The sequence below is a fragment of the Echeneis naucrates genome, chromosome 2 (assembly GCF_900963305.1).
Source record: "Echeneis naucrates chromosome 2, fEcheNa1.1, whole genome shotgun sequence".
Lineage (NCBI taxonomy): Eukaryota > Metazoa > Chordata > Actinopteri > Carangiformes > Echeneidae > Echeneis > Echeneis naucrates.
Window position 1 is genome coordinate 4,133,125 of NC_042512.1, and position 20,373 is coordinate 4,153,497.

A 20,373-nucleotide genomic window follows, 5' to 3' on the forward strand; every position below is an offset into this window, starting at 1 on the left:
GGAGATTATGTTTAGAACTATACGAGGCCCCATCAAGGCAGCATCTTTCCCTGGTGGTCTAGTGGCTACGATTCGGCGCTCTCACCGCCGCGGCCCGGGTTCGATTCCCGGTCAGGGAAAGTGTTTTTACTGAAAAATACAGGTGATTGAAAAATTGAATTATTTTGAACTCTCTCGAAAAAGCTTTGAAACCTGTTGATGTTGTTAAAGCAGCCTTTTCTATAATTACTGAAGTGTGCTTCGACAAACACAAAATCTTTCCCAGATGATCACATCCACTTTGACAGAAAGTGGATGTGGCGGTTAAAAATTACACTAATCTCCAGAGGAAATCTGAACACCCTGAGCAGAGTGGCGCAGCGGAAGCGTGCTGGGCCCATAACCCAGAGGTCGATGGATCGAAACCATCCTCTGCTATTTATGCATACTGCTACATATACATACTGGATGTCCCACTTTTTCAGCAGCACTGATTAACAGGAAGACATGGAGAATTTTGTCTGTCATATCTATAATATTGATTGTTGTAACCTACAGCTGATGAAAACCCAAAAGTAGTTTGTTTCTACAACATCTGACCTGAGCAACAAGGCACTTTGACCAACTAAGCCACAGCACCACTCTGATGTACAGGGATGTATTTTGGATCTGAAAATACCCCCAACATACGTGGCTGACCATCGTGACTCTTACCAAAGTTTCTTTAGCATATAATAAACTGTCACATTAATGTCCTGAATGTGCTGTGTGTAAATAATGAGGTTCATCAAAACAAAGTCAGAACCAGAGCTCAGGCTGTTGGTACACAAACAAAGAAAGGCATACTTGTGGATTCACAAGATTATATCAGGATCTGACCTTTTCCTGTTCCATCAGTAACCATCAAAGGAGATGCTGATTCTGTGATGTCACAAAGGTACTAATGACATCACAGAGATCAAAGACTCCTCCCACTTTTTCTCATGAACGCCACCATAGAGTGCTGCCTGCTGCAATAATTCTGCCTTTAATAGAAGTTTAGGAACATTTCATGAAAGAATTCATTTTGATGACAATTGGAAATGTCTGTTTATTGTTTACCACTTGTTAGGATCCCTGTTAGCTGTCACTGAGGCAGCAGCTACTCTTCTACTACAAGGACTATGATGAGGCAGTGGCCATTGATAATGCTGCCTGTCCTGCTGAATTTAGGTCACCTGCACGTTTGGCAACAGTCAGAGCTCCATACACAATAACAGTACACACACACTGAATGTTCCTTTACATTATGAGACATGACCTTTAGCTGGAAAATGTCTCATGAAAGACACATGGGAAGTCATGCAAATTTTGAGCCTCTGTGCGATCTAATCAGGAAATCTTTGCGTACTCACGTTGATGGGCTTATTTTTCAGCAAATTTTTTGGCAAATTTTTGAGCTTTTGTGGTTGAGTAATTGTGGTTGCCTGAACACTCTGGCTTCATGTTGCTTCCCTTTGGATGGATGCAGACAAAGTTCCATGACTGTGAATAATGTAGAGAAAAGACTGACCTTCCTCTGGCAAAAGGTAAACTGCAACGGCCGGGAATCGAACCCGGGTCAACTGCTTGGAAGGCAGCTATGCTCACCACTATACCACCATTGCATGTGAAGGTGCAAAATCACAGTCCTTTTTTAATGAAACTGGTTATGGGAACTCACATGGCTGGATTTATGACCGAACATTATCCACACTTTAAATGAATCAAAGTAAACTCATCATCCCTCAACAGAGGCCTCAGATATGTCTTTCCTTCTTTCGTCCTCTGGTGGAGGCCACTAGAGGTAAAAAAAATTCCAAATGCCAATTCCAAAAGAGACAATATTTCTTCCTTGCTAAGCGTCACACCATGGAACCACAAGGATGCAGCTGAGGGTCTGCTGATGGTGTCCTGAGGTGACAGCAGTTTGTAGTCTGTAATATAATACAGACTGGAGTATAACAGACTGTCACTTATTTAGTTACCTGTTTTGTCTCAGCAAGAATTTGGTTCAGGTGTCATCAGAGGGAATGACATGATGAACAGCAAACAATGTTTGTTGCAAGGATCATGTAGATCTGCATACTGTAGGGTATCATCACTATCACAGGTTGGTAACATCACGAGTGGGTAGGCTATTGCCTTAGTGTGTATTTGTATCAACAAGTGACCGACACAGATGTGTTTTCAGAGACAGACTGCAGAGAAACTGGTCCGTTGGCATGATCACAGTGATCATGGCTGCTGATTGATTTTTCTGCTGGTGGGTGTGTTGATCAGTATGTGGGGAGTGTTCATTAGCCAATCAATGACCAGTGTCGGCTGGAACATGTCACACGCTGTTATGACTCTTACCAAAGTTTGCCTTCTGTGAAAAGCTGTCGGTCACCAAATTTCCATCCATTCCATTCCATTCATATATATATATATATTCTTTAATTAAATGTTCCTAAACTTCTATTAAAGGCAATAATGCTTTATTGCAGCAGGCAGCACTCTATGGTGGAGGTCATGAGAAAAAGTGGGAGGAGTCTTTGATCTCTCTGATGTCATTAGAACCTTTGTGACATCACAGAATCTGTGTCTGAGCTGTGTCTCTTTTGTACTTTATTATAGATGACAGAAAAAAACTCCAGATAAGAAGCAGCTGTACATGCAGTGACTAGTTCTCCTGCTCAGGTATCGTGTCTCAGGGTGTCATGTGTTGTCTTTGTGTGTCTTTGTGTCCGATGCTTCACAGCTCACAGGCCAAAGTACGTGCTGGCCTTCATGGCTCACATGTACAGATGAGTTACCTCAATGTAAGTATCATAGGTACAGTACAGCTAAAGCTGTACAGTACAGCTAAAGCTGCTAAAACTGCTAAAGCTAGCACACCACACAGGGGATGTAGCTCAGTGGTAGAGCGCATGCTTTGCATGTATGAGGCCCCGGGTTCAATCCCCAGCATCTCCATTGTTGATAATGAAGCACATTGTCAGGAGAGACATGTCACAGGCTCCAGTGGAGTGGTAATTGAGGTACACATCAGATTTTTGGAGAGCAGAACTCTTTGCTTCACATACACTGTTTTGTTCTGAGCTCATCATTAATAATCAATGAATGATCAATAATCTTCTCAGCTGTTCTGAATGGTGACAGTGGGGCAGCCTTTGTGTTTACATATGAATCACATGTGATTTTGGAAATTCTTCGAAGCAGCTTCAAAGGAAGACTTTCATTCTGGCAGTATTGTGACATCATCAGGTGACATCATCAGGTGACGTATCAAAGGCAGCAGCTCTTCAGACTCACATCACAATTAGTTTTGTGTCTTATTTGGCTCCATTTGGTGGAAGCTGTGAATCGCAGGATTCAGGGGGAATACATCCATCCATACATCTTCACTGAAATAATGACACCTGTGAGACAGCTCAAAGTTGTGTCCAAAGGTTTGGAGGAGTGAATGGCAGAAAGATGTCTTTGAAGCCATTTGGACACACAACCAGTCAGCGTGCAGCATTCAACCTCACAATATTTCATGTGGTTGTGGTTGAAAGACGAGGCAGAATATTGGAAATGTAACTTTCGGTCTAAAAAAAAAGCTGCTTATCGCCCAACGTGGGGCTCGAACCCACGACCCTGAGATTAAGAGTCTCATGCTCTACCGACTGAGCTAGCCTCTGTCTTGGTTTTTGTATTGGCTGTGGTTGCTTGAACACTCTGGCTTTATGTTGCTTCCCTTTCCCTGAGACAACTCCAGGGTGTAACAGATGTACAGCTGTGGTGAGGACGGGTTACAGGTCTGTAGCTGGAGGACTTTGGCACCATCGGCCTGAGATCTACAGGATTTTGGGATCTCAGGAGGGAAAACAAACGTAAAACACAAAGTTAAATTGTAGACACACATTTAAGCTGCAATGGCCGGGAATCGAACCCGGGTCAACTGCTTGGAAGGCAGCTATGCTCACCACTATACCACCATTGCATGGAAATTGCCAAAATCACAGCCCTTTTGTATGACTCAGAGTTTATTGAACCTCCTACCTGGAACACCCTGCAGGTGCATGATAACATATTTATGTCATGGGGTCAGTAAAGAACTGACTGGGAATTGAACTCAGGCTGCACAACCATTTTTATGGACTGAATTTCCATCAAAGGCTCACATGCTGAATTAGAACGCTGTCAGAGGAAAGAATAGTTTAGCTCTGACTTTTGATTGCACATCCGGTGCCAGAAGATGCATCTGTGAGGGTCCCGACTGAGACCTAAGGTGCATGATAAGTTTAATCAATGACCTGTATTCAAAGCCATTTTCCCTGTCACCCACATGTATACTCAGGTAAAGTATGATATAATTACTCACCCTGGCTTCAGTGAGAATGTGGTCAAACTTCATTGCAACAGCCATGCGCCCCCTCTTTGCAGAGAGGATTCTGGGGGTCAAGGGTGTATCTGTTGTCCATTGCAACACAGACAGACACAGACAAAAAAAATAAACAAACAAAATGATCCAGACAAACAGTTGGACAAACAAACATGTTTGTTAAAAATGTTCTAATATGTTTATGACGCCACCGTAAACATTACTGTCTTAGTGAATGATAAATGTGGTGGGAAACATGTTGAACTCAAAGCATCTCATAAACGCGGTGTGTAACATTTTGAATGCCACTAATGGCTCATTGGTCTAGGATGAATCTTGCTTAGGGTGCGAGAGGTCACAATCACAAGTCCCTGACTGCCCTGGTTCTTACTGAGGTCTGTCTTCTGTAAAAAGAGGTCAATCACCACATGTCTTTCTGCTAAACACAGCACCAACCACTAAAATACAGTTTCTCTTCTCCAGCTGCTGCAGGTAAAGGTTTTAATACAGGAATTGATGTTTTTCCTCAGTTTGTTTAAGTGATGAGCAGGAACTCCACTGAGAGCGAAGCACTGGTGGGGTTTGAATGCAGGATGTCCTGTGACACGGACCAGGAAAGTTGACCAAAGATAGAACATCTTAAGTGCAGAAGGGCCAACGATACCTGAGGGGAGAAAGATGTGCGGCATTAATGACCTGGCAAACCACTTTCGTCATTCAGTGAGACATTTACAATCACTTGGAGCACATTCAAAGAAACCTGTTCAAGTTCTAGCAGTTCTGGTCAGTTCTAGCAGACCAGCATTATTCACATGTAAAGTGAGTCCAGTTCCTTTTAGGTTTGAACTCATTTTCCTTTGAGCTGAAGCATCACCATCAGGAAGTGCACCACAGAAGAGTCACATGGAGGTTTAAGTCAACATCTGAGGAACCAGCTAAGAAACAAAACGAAAAGAGCCAACAAGCAAATATTCTGTTATTTTTAATTGAACAGACTGGATCAGGTTCTTTATTTAAGGGGTCCTTGATTCTTGCTTGGAGCTCTGTAGACCTCCTTTGGGGGAAGCTGGGTTGGCTCTTCTGGTTCCCCAGAGAGGGGCAGAGGGTACTCTGGGGAGTATTTCATGTGGGTCTGGCCCTCTCGTGCTCGCAGGTAGCCGTTCCTCTGCTGGATGATGAAGGTTGGCGGCAGCAGAGGGGACGTCTCACTGGAGCCCGTCTTTGCTGCACCGCCGGAGCCCCAGACGCCAAAGTCTGGGAATGAACGAGACCAGGTGCTGGGGTCAGGGAACTGGACGCGGGCTTCACCTGCAGGCTGAACGTCCCAAGAAGGTGATCCAGGACCAACCACAAAACCAGATGGTTGGAATAGAGGACCAGAGAGGGAACCCACATCACCACCAAGTCCAGAACCAGGCTGAGGCTGCCCAGGAGATCCTGGAGTGTTCTGTCCATGGTGGACCGGGCTGACGTAGCTTCCACCCTGAGGCATCAGAGGTCTGGATGGAGCGCTGGGCTGTTGGACTGGTGCTCCAAGCTGCGGCATCAGGGGAGGATGTGAACCTCCAGAAGGAAGGTTTGGTGATCCAGCACCACCGCTGGAGCTCCAGGAACCAGTGTAGGGGTACTTGTAATCTGGACAGAGAAGAGCAGGATCAGGAGGAGCATCAACTCATGGAGCACCAAGACCAGTTTGGCTATCCTGAAACTGAAGACCTGGACCAATAAAGTGAAACTCAGTCTTTACCTGCTTTCGTTGCAGGAAAAGCAGAAGCACTGCTGAACAGCAGACACATCCAAGAAAACCTGAAACAGACAAAGTTACTTCAGCTTCAGAACATCAGTATGAACTGAAAGGTGAACCAAGTCCCAACCTCAGAGACAGTCCCAGCACCATGTTGGAGTCCATCAGCTCCAAAGATCCTCAGCAGACTGAAGGTCTGGTCTGTTGTCTGCAGGCAGCTGGTCTGGTTTTATACCGGAGCTGCTCTCTGCTCTGATTGCACTGATTAACATCAGCTGAGGTCCAATCAGAACCTGAGTCCAGATGGAGCGTTCAGGTTCGGTCTGACTTTTCTTGTGTTAAATTGCTTTTAATTATTTTGTTTTATTTTTATTGTGCATATTTTAAAAAGTACTGAGACTTCCACCTGCAGTCTACCGGCTTCACTGGTTGGAAAATCAAGTCAAAGTGTATTGAAGTCTATGGGGTTTCATACAGACAGAGTAAAAGGTATCACATCCTGAGATGCTGCATGTGGTCAGTATGGGGATTGAACCCATGACCTTGGCGTTACCAACACCACACTCTAACCATTGCAGTTAGCTGTATATGAGTGTGTGTGTGTGTGTCCATTCAGTGTGTATCACCTGCCTGGTGAACACATGGCACCAGGATCCACTGTGGAAGAAGGCCAGCTGGCAGAGGCAGAGTTCTGCTGGGTATCTTCAGGTCTATAAAGCTATTTAATCACCCAACATGGGGCTCAAACCCACGACCCTGAGATTTAGACTCTCATGCTCTACCGACTGAACTAGCCAGGTTGCTACAGTTGTGTGTCACTTCCTCAACTGTTTGAAGTGATGTGTGAGTCTGAAGAGCTGCTGCCTTTGACGCATCACCTGATGACGTCATGATACTCACAGAATGAAACTTTTCCTTTGAAGCTGCTTTGAAGAATTTCCAAAATCACATGTGATTCAGATGTAAACACAAAGGCTGCCACACTGTCACCATTCAGAACAGCTGAGAAGCTTCTTGATACTAATACATGCTAATAACGCCAAGGTCATGGGTTCAATCCCCGTACTGGCCAGCTACAAAGTCCTTGAAGTCATTCAGGAGTTCCTAACAGAAAAACGTTTTTGCTGACACAGTCACAAGGTTAACCCATGTAGCAGCCACCTGGGTGAAAACAGCAGCTGGTGTTTGCTCATGATGACTCCATGCAGGGCTTTAATGGTTACTTTATGTGTGGGTGTTTTTGAATGTCAGATCTTTGTAGTGGGTTCGAATCCTGCCTGTCCATGTTGGTCCTTCTTGAACATTCTCTAAATATCCTTGGAACCTGTTTAAGGTTAATTCAAAGTTTATCTGGATGGACTGTATCTGCTTTCAAAGCTGTTGTCAGATCTTTCTGTTTTTTCTACACAACTCCAATACCAGTTAGTCAGCAAACTATGATGAGCCAAGTCCACTGAGACAAATAACAAAGGATTTTCTTTAGCATAAAATAAACTGTCACATTAATGTCCTGAATGTGCTGTGTGTAAATAATGAGGTTCATCAAAACAAAGTCAGAACCAGAGCTCAGGCTGTTGGTACACAAACAAAGAAAGGCATACTTGTGGATTCACAAGATTATCCCTCCTCCCACTTTTTCTCATGACCTCCACCATAGAGTGCTGCCTGCTGCAATAATGCTGCCTTTAAAAGAAGTTTAGGAACATTTGATGAAAGAATACATTTTGATGATGATCCTGTTTTTCACTCAGGCGGCTGTTTGCCACTGTTGGCAGAGGGCATTCCTCCTTCCTACTGTCGCTGTGGCTGTGTCCTGTTTCTCCAGCATGCTGAGGCTGGGGCCACACCGACACCGATTGGCTGACGAATTTTGGACTTTGTGAACATGATTGTTGCTTCCAACATTCCTCCAACACTTTCCTGGACAATCCTTCTGCAGCTGGCACTCAGCTCGCAGTCTCCCCTGGAGGCGTGGGTTCGAATCCCACTTCTGACAGAAACCACTTTTCTTTCGCCTCTACTGCTGTGAGGTGTGTCTGGGGACAAAGGTATTTTGGTCGACTTTTGACCGCCCACACTTTTCAAAGACTAAAATTCCTTTCACATCTATCTGAGCGCACACCTGCAGGGTTCCATGGTGTAATGGTTAGAACTCTGGACTCTGAATCCAGCGATCTGAGTTCAAATCTCGGTGGAACCTGAATCTTACCAGTGAAACACTGAAATTCCCTTGACATGTAGACATCCTGGTTTGTCCACTCTTCACGTGTGAGGAAGTGCAAGTTTTGAGCCTGTGTGCGATCTAATCAGGCAGTCAGTCTCTTCTGACACACAACTGTGAGGAGCACAAGTGTTGACCGACACAGACGTAGTTTCAGAGACAGACTGCAGAAAAACTGGCAGTACTGATGCTGAGCTGCCTCAAGTGTCTGTCTTGTAAACAGGACATCCTGCATTCAAACCCCAGCAGTGCTTTGCTCTCAGTGGAGTTCTGGCTCATCACTTCAACAAACCGATGAAAGCCATCACTTCCTGTATTACAGCTTTTACTTGCAATCTCTGGACAAGAGAAACAGTAATTTAGTGGTTGTTGCGCAGATGGAAATTTGGTGATTGACCGCTTTGCACAGGACACAAACTTTGGTAAGAGTCATGATGGTCAGCAACTGATATTGGCGAAATAACATAAGGACTCATCCAGGATTTGAACCTCGCACCCTAAGCATTCAAACCCCAGCAGTGCTGTGGTTCATACTTTACAGTATGTTTTCAGTCAGACCTGCTGATCTGCAGTGATGGGCTGTGTGTGTTTATGGGGGGTGTAGCTCAGTGGTAGAGCATTTTACTGCAGATCAAGAGGTCCCCAGTTCAAATCTGGGTGCCCCCTGCCAAACTACATGTTTTCATATGCAAACACAAACTCTGTTTGACTGTGATGTTTCTCAGTTCAGCCCACCTGGTGTTGGTGTCATCTTTCACTGCCTTCTTGAACTTTTGTTCACAGGGAGACAAAAATGCCTGAATTACGCACCCTGCACAACACAGACTAACCTCAGGGGAACAGACTGCCAGCAAGGGCCCCTCAACACAAAAATCACCAACTGCTCTCCTCAACACAGCATGAACCACAGTTGGTAGAGCGGAGGACTGTAGAGGCTGATGGTTGAAATCCTTAGGTCGCTGGTTCAAATCCGGCTCGACGGAGCATACTTATTTTCTTTTCTCTTGTCCAGATACTGCAGCCAGGTACACATCCATTTGAAGTGAATGTGAGAGTGTGACGTATGCATGTTAGTTGTTGATGCTGTTCTGTAAAAATCTGACGCCCCCAAATGTTTCCCCTGGCGTCAATTTCCAATGTGATGGGAGTTCGTCAGTCAGGTTCACCGTCCTTGGAAAATGGAAACAACCTGGTTTTGTCCACTCTATACATATGAGGAAATGCAATATCAAAGTAACCGTCAAAGGAGATGCTGATTCTGTGATGTCACAAAGGTTCTAATGACATCAAAGAGATCAAAGACTCCTCCCACTTTTTTGTCATGACCTCCACAGTAGAGTGCACTCTGTTAAAGAAGCTCAAAAGACAATCATGGTCCTGCCAGATACCTTTGAGTTCTGCTGACAGAAGCGACAACAAAGCTGGAACTATTTGGACTGAACCTGGTTTGTCTGGATTACCTCCCAGGTAGGTTTGGAGGTCTACCAGGTCCAATTCTCTCCAGATGTCCCCAAACACACGTTTCCCCTCCAGGTTTGTCATCTCCAGTATAATTCCCTCAAAAAGAGTTGGAAGCTGTGCTTAAAGCGAGCATTAACTTTTCTGACACATGTGTCAGGATGGCTCAGTGGTCTGAGGTGCCAGACTCAAGATCTTTCCTGCACAAATGGGCCTCGAACATGAAAGACTCATGGTTTCATTATTTCATAGATCAGCTTCACCTATCACTGCTGTGGAGTCTATAATGTGAACCACTAAAGGGAAGAAGCTGCATCACCTGAACAGGGACTTGAACCCAGGACCCTCAGATTAGAGACCCACAGATTGCTGTGCGCGGTTGTTGTGGCCGAGTGGTTAAGGCGATGGACTAGAAATCCATTGGGGTTTCCCCGCGCAGGTTCAAATCCTGCCAACAACGGTTAGTTGTTTTCACGGACCAAGTTTCACATGTTCCCAAGCATCTCTGTACAGCCTTAAAATATGACACAGCTGAGTGCTGTTGTTCGGACTCTGAAAGGATGAGAGCACTCACTGCTGAGCTGCACCCCCTTCCTCAGTGTGTGTTCCTTGAGGGCTTGTTGGTCTCGGGGTATTATTTAGAATGAACGGCTCAATTAAATAAAAAACTCTCTTTAAAGAGAGGTTAATTCAAAGGTCATCTGGATTTACTGCATCTGCTTTCAAAAACATTGTCAGACTTTTCAGTTTTTCTCCACAAGACTTTAGCTCTTTGAAGATACGGCAACAAGAGAAGGCCAAAATAAGTAACTTATTTGAGGTTCATCAAAAGTAAAAACTAAACTATTCTGTTCAGCTACAGCTGCATCAGGTTAAAAACCCACTCTAATTTGAAATGCTCACCTTTGATGGAAGTTAAGTCCATAAAAATGGTTGTATTGGTGTCCAGATTCTCTCTGATGGTCTAGTGGCTAGGATTCGGCACTCTCACTGCCGCGGCCTGGGTTCGATTCCCGGTCAGGGAAAGCCTTTTTATTGAAAAATGTAGGTGATTGACCCCATAACATAAAAATGCTATCATGCACCTGGGGATCCTCACAAGTGATAAACAATAAACAGACATTTCAAAATGTATTCTTTCCTCAAATGTTCCTAAACTTCTATTAAAGGCAGCATTATTGCAGCAGGCAGCACTCTATGGTGGAGGTTATGAAAAAAAAGTGGGAGGAGTCTTTGATCTCTGTGATGTCATTAGAACCTTTGTGACATCACAGAATCAGCATCTCCTTTGATGGTTACTGATGGAACAGGAAAAGGTCAGATCCTGATATAATCTTGTGAATCCACAAGTATGCCTTTCTTTGTTTGTGTACCAACAGCCTGAGCTCTGGTTCTGACTCGTGTGGTGTTTTGTATTGATGAACCTCATTATTTACACACACAGCACAAGACACATTCCCCCTTCAGGAATTGAAATCCCAGTCTGCCACAAGACAGGCGGAGATCCTGTCCACATCGGGGTTTAGACAAAGAACATCCCTGTGTGGGCTTGAACCACCATCCTTTCAGATAACAGCCGAACACGCTGACCGATTGCACCACAGAGACATGTTGACCTTTTTGTGTTGCTGTGTTTCTGTTGATGGTGAACTCAAAGGTCGTCAAAGTTGTCAAATGGTATTGTCGTGGAGACGTGGAAGGTCGAAGGGTTTTTAAGATGATGTGGTCCGTTTGGCACCATCAGCCTGAGATCTACAGTGTTCGTTGGATCGGTTTGCAGCTGAGCTACATGACAGCCTGCAGCCACAAAGGCAGCTCGTCAACTTGGAGAGCAGCAGCTTTGATCTTACAGGGATTTGAAGTCGTCATCTTGTGCCTTCAGATGTGCAGTCAGAGATGCTAAGATAGTCCAATAGTCCTCCTGAAATTCTGAATTTGTCTGTGATGTGAAGAAATGAAATGGATCATCAGAAAAACACTTCCTGTTGCACCACAGAGTATGTGAGGGTTTACCAAAAGTGCAAACAGATAATCTGACCCTGACGTGAGTCGAACACGCAACCTTCTGATGTGGAGTCAGACGCGCTACCATTGCGCCACAGAGTCACACCGAGGATTAACAGTTTAACTCACAACCAGTCTGTGTGAGGCCCCAGGTTCAATCCCCATCTTCAGTATTGATAATGAAGCACAGGAAGGACAGGAAGTAGGAGCCTCTTTCTCAGAGCACACACAGAAAAAATAAGATTTTCTATTCCAACAATATATGTGATGTTCTCGCGTATGAATGAATGTTTCACTGATGCAGATTTTTACAGAACAACATCAACAACTCATAACTCCACAACGAGACTGTGTGACGTCACTGGAGATCAAAGGCATTTCCTGTCTTTCATTGATCTCCAACGCAACACAGATGCATATGTCACTCTTTCATGTTTGCTTCAAATGGATGAGCACAAGCGCACAAAGACAGAAATGTCCCTGGACTGATCATTGTAACTTTGTGTTATTGTTGTGTCTGATAAGTTAAGGACCATAAACTTTCTATGAAAGTGGATGAGTAGGTTAAAAAGTACTGAGACTGTCTCTCTCTCTCTCTCTCTTGTCCCTGCTATTCTTCATATTTGATCATCATAAAATCTTGAAGGTCATAATGACAACAAGCCCTCTTCTTGCTTACAGAAGACTCAACTATTTTAACACACATGGGGATCAACTGAGAGAGACTCATTCATTCAGAGACACACTTCACTATAAATCCTAGAGATGCCGGGGATTGAACCTGGGGCCTCATACATGCAAAGCATGCGCTCTACCACTGAGCTACAGTACACAGGAGTCAGCTCAGTTTTTAGTATTGTGACATCATCAGGTGACATCATCAGGTGATGGATCAAAGGCAGCACCTCTTCAGACTCACACGTCACTTCAAACCTTTGAGGAAGTGGGACACAATTCTGAGGAGCACAAAAGTTCACTGAGAGACAGACTGCAGAGAAACTGGCAGTACTGAACAGAACATCCTGCATTCAAACCCCAGCAGAGCTTCACTCTCAGTGGAGTTCCTGCTCATCACTGAAACAAGCTGATGAAATCATCACTTCCTGTATTGTGTCCTGTACTTCTGACAGAAGACACTGCGGCCTGGAACCCAGAGTCAGTAAAAGAGGGAGATGGAGGAGACCTGTCAGTGTTTCAGTATAAACATACATCATGCAGCCCTGACCACTGTTGTATCCAGGCAGAGCTGACTGCTGCTTTTCATGGAGAGCAGTGACCACATACAGCTGCTAGCTTCACTGCACTAATGCCACGTCTCACATTTTGTGTCTCCTCAAAGCTGCGTCCAAAGGTTCGGAGGAGAGAGTACCAGAAAGATGCCCTTGAAGCATCCTGGACACACAACCAGTCAGCGTGCACCATCCAACCTCACAAACTCTCATAGTCGTGTGTCACTTTGATGGTGGTCAGTCATTGGTGGTTCATCTGTAAACTGCTCACCTCCCAGGTGTGAGCCCTGGGTTCAATTCCTGGCCAATGCAACATAAATCTTTACCATCTTTACATCTAACCAACCAACATCAGCTGGGTCACAGCACAGCACAGAGGATTTTCAACCCATGGATCCAGATGAGACTGAAGCGCAGCCAGCTATGAGCAGAGTGGCGCAGCGGAAGCGTGCTGGGCCCATAACCCAGAGGTCGATGGATCGAAACCATCCTCTGCTATTTATACACACTAAAGATTCCTTTACTGTCCCACCAGGAGTGATAACTTAAACTGGAAAATGTCAGCAGTTTTTCAGCAGCACTGATTAACAGGAAAACATGGAGAATGTCATTTCTCGCTTTCCCCAGTTATGTGTACTGTTCTGCTCCTGACTTATATGTATTAAGTATTATGTATTTCATCAGCATTTTGTTGGGGCAGGTGGGACTTAAACACTGACCCTTGTCCAAAGTGGGAAATGACGGAGAAAGTCCAACAATGTATGAGGGGAGAAAAATTTATGGCACCCAGAGTGAGAAGCAAACTCCAAAAATAAGAAGCACAAATGCACATTGCATTTATCATACAAGACAAAAACACTTTTTTTTGTTATTTATGCACTCAAAAGTTTTACCTGTCGCATGATCTCAGAAGCTAAAGCTGCCACACCATGCAGGGGATGTAGCTCAGTGATCAAGATGGATCCAGTCAAGTGCTGGTAGAGACAATGGAACAGATGATAAACTGACAACAGGACATTAAAATCAGCCACACTCAGAGACCACGTGGCCTAAAGGACAAGTCGTCTTAACTTTGTGGTTGGTCAGAGGTGTATTACAGGTGAAGGGAATAAACAATTTGAAATTTACTAAATATCTTTTTATCTCTCATTTCGGCTTTAACTTAAGAAACAATGCCTGGTATAAAAGGCGTTCATGTAGGAGACAAAGAATCTGTGATGTGTTACACTAAGTGACTTTAACTCCATAATTAAAAAACAAAGCTCAGGGATTGTCTTTAAAAGGACCCACAACAGCTGCTGAAACCCAGGATTGAAACAGGGACCTTTAAACCTTCAATCTAACGCTCTCCCAAATGAGCTATTTCAGCACAGCACACAGTAGAAATGACTTCTCATTATTGCTTCCATGACCTGGAAGTGGAACTAAAGGTGTGTCCCTCTCACCGGCCTTGATAATGATAACTGAGCACCAGTGAGTGCTCTGATCCTCTTAGAGTCCGAACAACAGCACTCAGCTGTGTCTCTCCCCAAATGGGAAACTTGGGCCATAAAAGGAAGCAAACGTTGTTGGCAGGATTCGAACCTGCGCGGGGAAACCCCAATGGATTTCTAGTCCAACCTGAGTCAACCCTCCTGTGACTCAGCATTTTGCAGCCTGGATAGTTTTCTCCTCAAAGGACAGGGCACCTTCTTGTTGTGTGGAAGCACAGCTTTCAACCTTTGTGGAAGTGACACACAATTGTGAGGAGCACAAGCGTTGACTGACACAGACGTGGTTTTAGAGAAAAACTGCAGAGAAACTGGCAGCACTGATGCTTCGCTGCTTAAAGTGTCTGTCTTATAAACAGGACATCCTGCATTCAAACCCCAGCAGTGCTTCACTCTCAGTGGAGTTCCTGCTCATCACTTCCTGTATTACAGCTTTTACTTGCAGTTTCTGGACAAGAGTTATTAGCACCACGCTCTAACTAGCTGAGCTAACCGGCCTGTGTGCATTTGCAGTGATATTTTTTTTTTCACTGCAATTTGCTGTGCATTTGCAGTGAACTTTTGCACTGCTTTTGCCATGTCAGACGATCTGTGATGTCAGATGATTAAAAAGACATTTTATACTAAATTGAACCGTTAATTCTTCATTCTTAATTCTGATTCATTTGGCTTTGTCTGTTGTTTCTGCATCGTTGTTCAGTCAGACCGACAGCAGGCTGCCATCCACAGTTCATCACTTTTATTTTCTCAACATGTCTCAACATGTCTCTGTGGTGCAATCGGTCAGCGTGTTCGGCTGTTATCTGAAAGGATGGTGGTTCAAGCCCATCCAGGGATGTTCTTTGTTTAAACCCCTTTGTGGATAAGATCTCTGCCTGTCTTGTGGAAGACTGGGATTTCAATTCCTGAATATTAGAAACTCAGTGCTGCTTGCAGTATAAAACACAGCTGCTCTACATGAACAGTGATGCAACTGTGGTCACCTCCTGTCTGGAGGCAGACTCATCACTGTGCTGGATGAGGCCGATGAAAATAAAGACCTCCTTCGAGCCGGAGTTGAACCAGCGACCTAAGGATTTCAGCTGTAAGCCTCTACAGTCCTCCGCTCTGCCAACTGAGCTATCGAAGTGAGCCGTTCAACTGCTCCTCTTCCTGTCTCCTTTGACTAATGTTTACAGATTTGGGTTAGGGAAAACATGGAGAATGTCATTTCTCACAGTACGCTTTATCACATCCACGCTCTAACCAGCTGACGTTGAGGATAATTCTGACTGGATAGGTAATTTTAAGTGGAATAGCAGGCTGCAACTTAGACAGACTAAAGCAACCACCGACGAGAATGGGATTCCAACCCATGCGTGCAGAGCACAATGGATTAGCAGTCCATCGCCTTAACCACTCGGCCACCTCGTCATGTTTGATGGCCTCAAAGGCAGATATTTATTAATTCTAGCTGGAATAGCAGGCTGCAACAGGAAAAGTTCCACATGTCTCTGTCTCTTGATGGGCTAATTTTTCAACTAATTTTTCGGCTCATTTGCTAGCTTCAGTTGTCAGAATGGCCGAGCGGTCTAAGGCGCTGCGTTCAGGTCGCTGTCTCCCCTGGAGGTGTGGGTTCAAATCCCACTTCTGACAAAAAATGCTTTCCTTTCACCTCAACTGCAGCAAGGTGTGTTTGTGGACAAAGTTGTTTTGGTCTACTTTTGACCGCCCAAACTTTTAAAAGACCAAAATTCCTTTGACATGTTGAAATATTGCCACGACAATTTGCATGCATTCATACGAAAGAACAAGAGCAGTTGCACCATACAAACATTTCAAAATAAAAGCCAATTTAGATTATTTTATTTGTATCTTTAGTTCAGATGTAGCAAAGCGCAACAATTCTGTCAATAAGGATCTTTCCCATTTGGGTTACTTGAAGTGATGGTGGCCACTGATGCAACACTCCGTAGCAGCACCACCACCACCACACAGTACCAACTAGCCTCTTTAAAGAGAGTTTTTAATTTAATTGAGCCGTTCATTCTAAATAATACCCCGAGACCAACAAGCCCTCAAGGAACACACACTGAGGAAGGGGGTGCAGCTCAGCAGTGAGTGCTCTCATCCTTTTAGAGTCCGAACAACAGCACTCAGCTGTGTCATATTTTAAGGCTGTACAGAGATGCTTGGGAACATGTGAAACTTGGTCCATGAAAACAACTAACCGTTGTTGGCAGGATTTGATACCATACCAACACCAGCTGGGCTGAAATGAGAAACATCACAGTCAGCCTTTTCAGACCCAGGTAGGTTTGGAGGTCTATCAGGTCCAATTCTCTCCAGATGCCCCCAAACACACGCTTCCCCCCCAGGTTTGTCGTCTACAGTATAATTCCCTCGATGGACTCTGGGAAAAAGAGTTGGAAGCTGTGCTGGGAGCTTTGCTGTGCGTGGTTGTTGTGGCTGAGTGGTTAAGGCGATGGACTAGAAATCCATTGGGGTTTCCCCGCGCAGGTTCAAATCCTGCCAACAACGGTTAGTTGTTTTCATGGACCAAGTTTCACATGTTCCCAAGCATATTTGAGAATCTCTGTAATCTGCACAGCCTTAAAATATGACACAGCTGAGTGCTGTTGTTCGGACTCATCTAAAAGGATGAGAGCACTCACTGATAATCAGTTACCATTATCAGGGCAGGCATAGGGGCACACCTTTAGTTCCACTTGCAGATCTTGGAAGCAATAATGAGAACAGATTATCTGACCCTGAGGTGAATTGAACACGCAACCTTCTGATCTGGAGTCAGACGCACTACCATTGCGCCACACAGCTAGGCACAGCCCTCTGCCTTCTACTTCCTCTTCTGAAGCTGCAGTTGATACTCAGGCTGAAGATGAAGAAATGGTAAATATCATTGTGTCCATTTGAGAATGCAGGAATATAAACAGGAGTCTAACCCTTGACTAGGCTTCTTCAAGTCCTTCTTGAATGATCTCGAAATTTGTTTGTTTGTATCATGAGCATATGCCTGCAGGGTTCCATGGTGTAATGGTTAGCACTCTGAATCTTACCAGTGAAACACTAAAATTCCTGTTTGTCCACTCTACAGCTTCTATGCGATCTAATCAGGCAGTCATTGCGCTGCGTTCAGGTCACAGTCTCCCCAGGAGGTGTGGGTTCAAATCCCACTTCTGACAGAAGCTGCTTTTCTTTCCTCTGATGCCAAAAACCAGGGGCCTTTACAGCTTCAGTCTAACACTCTCCCATGTTAGCACAGCGGAATTAGCTCAGGCTGCTGGCTTAGTATGTATTAGTATCAATCAGTCTTCTAAACAGGACATGTTGCATTCAAACCCCAGCAGTGCTTCACTCTCAGTGGAGTTCCTGCTCATCACTTCCTGTATTCCAGCTTTTGCTTGCAGTTTCTGGACAAGACAAAGTGGTTGTTGCTGTGTTGAGCAGATGGAAATGTGGCTTATAAGTACCGCGCGCTAACCGATTGCGCCACTGGAGCCTGTGACTTGTCCCTCCTGACACGTTCTGTGAAACAAACAGTAACACCCGAAATGGCTCAGTTGGGAGAATGTTGGACTGAAAATCTAAAGGTCCCTGTAAAAAGCCTGGGTCGACAAACCAAGTTGATAACGTCGTGATACTCGTTATCTCTGGTTGGAGCTTTCGACTGTCGAGCCAGCTCACCCAAACAAAGCCCGGCTCTGTTGAGATACTCGTAAGATCCTCCTCTGCTCTCATCGTAAAAATTGTCTAAGTTTTAAACAAGAGAAGTTGTGGAGATGCCGGGGATTGAACCCTGGGCCTCATACATGCAAAGCATGCGCTCTCCCACTGAGCTACATCCCCTGCATGATGTGGGAGCTTTAGCAGTTTTTTCCCAGACTATAGGAAGAAGAGGGGACAGCGATCCAGAAGTCTAATAATGTGAAAATGAAAAGTTTGGTGCTTTTAGTATTTCCATAAACCTTTTGTGACTTCCCCTGCACAGTGTTGCAGTCTCATGTCTCAGTCTCAGTCTTCATCTAGCACAGAGACAAACACTTCAGGTCCATTCAGAGAACATGGTGGGCTGGGTGACATCACGTATATGTTTGTGTTCAGTTAGTAATTTGGTAGGATGACTACACTGAGGCCATCCTGAGGCTAGGTCCATATGTCAGGATGGCCGAGTGGTCTAAGGCGCCAGACTCAAGGTTAGCTTCTTCCTGCACTAAAGGGCATTCTGGTCTCTGAATGGAGACGTGGGTTCAAATCCCACTCCTGACAAAGTCTTTTGTAAAATATGTGAACCAAACTCTTCCAAAGATGATAGTGCAAAATCATCTCTAGTGTGAATACGGTGGAACACTGAAGATCTTCCCTCTTCAGCTAGTGCAGCTTCAGCATGGCATTGCTACTACTGTAATGATGTCATCTTCAAATACTACAGACTTTGGATAGTGAACCTCCTACCTGGTACACCCCGCGGGTGCATGATAACTTATTTATGTCACGGGGTCAATCACCATCGTCCTGAAAGTGCTGTGTGTAAATAATGAGGTTCATCAAAACAAAGTCAGAACCCCATAATGTCATATGTGTGTCATTTTTGCAGTGAAGCTGTGGTAGTGTGGCCGAGTGAGTCAATCTTGAAGTATTTAATTAAATGTAAAACTGTTATAAACGGAGTGCTGCATGAGTGGCCACCATCACTTCAAGTAACCCAAATGGGAAAGATTTCTGTTATGTCATGAATGAATGAATGAATGTCATTTATCACTTTCAGTCTGTCTCTGAAACCACGTCTGTGTCGGTCAATGCTTGTGCTCCTCACAGTTGTGTGTCTGAAGAGACTGACTGCCTGATTAGATCGCACACAGGCTCAAAATTTCCTCACACGTGTAGAGTGGACAAATAGGCTGCCTATATGTCAAGGGAATTTCAATGTTTCACTGGTAAGATTCAGGTTCCACCGAGATTTGAACTCGGATCGCTGGATTCAGAGTCCAGAGTGCTAACCATTACACCATGGAACCAAAAACACCTCACAGCAGGAGAGGTGGAAGAGAAGTGGTTTAAGTCATAACTTAAAACGAACATCCAGCAGAAACATCCAGCAGGACCCAAAAATTGAAGGAACCTCATCTGCTTGTGATTGGCTTTTGAAATCACCAACATTACCCCAACTAATAGCACTTACTGCTCTCAGAATACAAGTTGGTGCTTCAGTTTGGGAAATATTGATGACTCATTCAGCTGATCTGGAGAAAACTGTTTTTTTTTTAATTCCATCCAGGACAACCCCAAAGAGAAGCACTGATACAAAGTGATTCTATTCAGTGATCCAGAATTTTTAACCACCACATCCACTTTGTCTCACTTCCACCTGCAGTCTATCCAATAACCACCAGGGCTCCACTGGTTGGAAAATGGGGATGTAGCTCAGTGGGAGAGCGCATGCTTCGCATGTATGAGGCCCCGGGTTCAATCCCCAGCATCTCCAGCATTTATAATGAAGTGTAGGAAATCCTGAACTGCTCCATAGTGTCCTGCTTACTCACTCAAACAGATTACTGACAACACACATACGTATGTGTGAAAGACTGGCTGCTGATCTAAAGCTTATTTTTCACGTCATCCAGTGTTCACACAGCCCCTCATCCACTCTGAATGGACGCAAAATGGTACCGTTTCTTTGTGCTGTAAAATTTTTTATTTGTGCTGCTGCAGTTTTATCGATGTTAGACATTTTAATTTCTGGTGATGAGGTCACACAGCCCCCCATGTTCTCCAAATGGACCCAAAGTGCAGTTGTCACCAAATTTATCAACAGTATCAACAGTAATGTCAGATGTTTAAAAGAAACATTATTCTTAATTGAGCTCTTCATTCTGGATATG

General features: G+C 44.5%; 19 non-coding genes across 19 annotated transcripts; 12 read left to right on the forward strand and 7 right to left on the reverse strand.

Moving 5' to 3' along the window:
* Positions 1–47: 47 nt before the first annotated feature.
* Positions 48–119, forward strand: trnae-cuc (transfer RNA glutamic acid (anticodon CUC)). Its single transcript has one exon. It is a non-coding gene; the product is annotated as a tRNA-Glu (tRNA).
* A 226-nt stretch (positions 120–345) lies between these two features.
* Positions 346–417, forward strand: trnam-cau (transfer RNA methionine (anticodon CAU)). The gene has a single exon. It is a non-coding gene; the product is annotated as a tRNA-Met (tRNA).
* A 1,136-nt stretch (positions 418–1,553) lies between these two features.
* Positions 1,554–1,625, reverse strand: trnag-ucc (transfer RNA glycine (anticodon UCC)). The gene has a single exon. It is a non-coding gene; the product is annotated as a tRNA-Gly (tRNA).
* Positions 1,626–2,883: 1,258 nt separating this feature from the next.
* Positions 2,884–2,955, forward strand: trnaa-ugc (transfer RNA alanine (anticodon UGC)). Its single transcript has one exon. It is a non-coding gene; the product is annotated as a tRNA-Ala (tRNA).
* A 940-nt stretch (positions 2,956–3,895) lies between these two features.
* Positions 3,896–3,967, reverse strand: trnag-ucc (transfer RNA glycine (anticodon UCC)). Its single transcript has one exon. It is a non-coding gene; the product is annotated as a tRNA-Gly (tRNA).
* A 4,253-nt stretch (positions 3,968–8,220) lies between these two features.
* On the forward strand, positions 8,221–8,292 carry trnaq-cug (transfer RNA glutamine (anticodon CUG)). The gene has a single exon. It is a non-coding gene; the product is annotated as a tRNA-Gln (tRNA).
* Positions 8,293–8,907: 615 nt separating this feature from the next.
* On the forward strand, positions 8,908–8,979 carry trnac-gca (transfer RNA cysteine (anticodon GCA)). Its single transcript has one exon. It is a non-coding gene; the product is annotated as a tRNA-Cys (tRNA).
* Positions 8,980–10,149: 1,170 nt separating this feature from the next.
* On the forward strand, positions 10,150–10,231 carry trnas-aga (transfer RNA serine (anticodon AGA)). Its single transcript has one exon. It is a non-coding gene; the product is annotated as a tRNA-Ser (tRNA).
* Positions 10,232–10,724: 493 nt separating this feature from the next.
* Positions 10,725–10,796, forward strand: trnae-cuc (transfer RNA glutamic acid (anticodon CUC)). The gene has a single exon. It is a non-coding gene; the product is annotated as a tRNA-Glu (tRNA).
* A 1,009-nt stretch (positions 10,797–11,805) lies between these two features.
* Positions 11,806–11,877, reverse strand: trnaw-cca (transfer RNA tryptophan (anticodon CCA)). The gene has a single exon. It is a non-coding gene; the product is annotated as a tRNA-Trp (tRNA).
* Positions 11,878–13,430: 1,553 nt separating this feature from the next.
* trnam-cau (transfer RNA methionine (anticodon CAU)) lies at positions 13,431–13,502 on the forward strand. The gene has a single exon. It is a non-coding gene; the product is annotated as a tRNA-Met (tRNA).
* A 2,033-nt stretch (positions 13,503–15,535) lies between these two features.
* trnay-gua (transfer RNA tyrosine (anticodon GUA)) lies at positions 15,536–15,623 on the reverse strand. The gene is given in 2 exon segments: positions 15,536–15,571; positions 15,587–15,623. It is a non-coding gene; the product is annotated as a tRNA-Tyr (tRNA).
* A 202-nt stretch (positions 15,624–15,825) lies between these two features.
* trnas-gcu (transfer RNA serine (anticodon GCU)) lies at positions 15,826–15,907 on the reverse strand. The gene has a single exon. It is a non-coding gene; the product is annotated as a tRNA-Ser (tRNA).
* A 139-nt stretch (positions 15,908–16,046) lies between these two features.
* Positions 16,047–16,129, forward strand: trnal-cag (transfer RNA leucine (anticodon CAG)). The gene has a single exon. It is a non-coding gene; the product is annotated as a tRNA-Leu (tRNA).
* An 803-nt stretch (positions 16,130–16,932) lies between these two features.
* trnas-aga (transfer RNA serine (anticodon AGA)) lies at positions 16,933–17,014 on the forward strand. The gene has a single exon. It is a non-coding gene; the product is annotated as a tRNA-Ser (tRNA).
* Positions 17,015–18,268: 1,254 nt separating this feature from the next.
* On the reverse strand, positions 18,269–18,340 carry trnaa-ugc (transfer RNA alanine (anticodon UGC)). The gene has a single exon. It is a non-coding gene; the product is annotated as a tRNA-Ala (tRNA).
* A 309-nt stretch (positions 18,341–18,649) lies between these two features.
* On the forward strand, positions 18,650–18,760 carry trnal-caa (transfer RNA leucine (anticodon CAA)). The gene is made up of 2 exons: positions 18,650–18,687; positions 18,715–18,760. It is a non-coding gene; the product is annotated as a tRNA-Leu (tRNA).
* A 677-nt stretch (positions 18,761–19,437) lies between these two features.
* On the reverse strand, positions 19,438–19,509 carry trnaq-cug (transfer RNA glutamine (anticodon CUG)). Its single transcript has one exon. It is a non-coding gene; the product is annotated as a tRNA-Gln (tRNA).
* A 395-nt stretch (positions 19,510–19,904) lies between these two features.
* trnaa-cgc (transfer RNA alanine (anticodon CGC)) lies at positions 19,905–19,976 on the forward strand. The gene has a single exon. It is a non-coding gene; the product is annotated as a tRNA-Ala (tRNA).
* The last annotated feature ends 397 nt before the right edge of the window (positions 19,977–20,373 follow it).